This window comes from Sphaeroforma arctica (genome assembly GCF_001186125.1).
Source record: "Sphaeroforma arctica JP610 unplaced genomic scaffold supercont1.11069, whole genome shotgun sequence".
Classification (NCBI taxonomy): Eukaryota; class Ichthyosporea; order Ichthyophonida; genus Sphaeroforma; species Sphaeroforma arctica.
The window spans coordinates 46-868 of NW_014029489.1; the positions used below are offsets into that span (position 1 = coordinate 46).

Here is an 823-nt window from a genome sequence, read left to right on the forward strand (position 1 = left end):
TCACTTCCTCATCCTCAGGATTAGAGCGGGAACTCTCTAACGAGGTACTGGTGTAGCGATTGCCAAAATCGTGATTACCAGGGTTAGTTGGCAAATGAGGGTCGATATTACGAGGATGGTAAGCCTCATCGAGTTCCATACGATCATATCCTCTGACAGGGTTAGGTTTGTCAAGAGGATGGTCAATGGTAGCATCAGAGCTATAGAGATTAAATGTTGGAATATTACCTCTCTCACCAGTGGTAACTGGCTTAGTGGTAGACGTACTGGCTGGTAAACCAGTAGGTCTCGGGTTCGAAATTCGGCCCGGATTTTTCTTCTTCTTCGGTATAGGAAGAATATCAGCCACGTGGGACACGATAGAGGGGTCCACAACTGCTGCTGCCGCTAGCTCCTTCAAGAGCGCATCAGTGCGACTCAATTTGCGTCGAGATTGAGAGGATCCAACCACTCGTTGTCGAGTTATGGCGTCCTCAACTTCGGCCCCAAGATTTGAGCTGGATGGAATGGCTTCTCCATCGATGGCGAAACCGAAATTTTCGGACAGGTCCAATACTTCCTTTTCACTCCGGATTTGTGCTGGAGTGTCCTTTAGGTGTGGAGTCATAATGTCCCCGACATTCGTATCCACGAATTTTCCAGCCTTTCGGCGTTTATCCCCAATATTTGACGGCACGTGGTCAGGGGGCAAGCTGGGGTCCTGAGCTTCACTCCCAGGTGATACACGGACGCTGGCGAGCCTTTCCGCGGCAGTAGATACCTCTTCTTCCAAGGCTTTAGGATCCGACTAGTCATCCTCAGAATTATCCTCTGCACCAACCTC

The 823-nt window shown here is 49.8% G+C and overlaps 1 non-coding gene across 1 annotated transcript; it reads left to right on the top strand.

Annotated features, from left to right (window-relative positions):
• Nucleotides 1-240: 240 nt before the first annotated feature.
• SARC_30323 lies at nt 241-318 on the top strand. The gene has a single exon. It is a non-coding gene; the product is annotated as a tRNA-Thr (tRNA).
• The last annotated feature ends 505 nt before the right edge of the window (nt 319-823 follow it).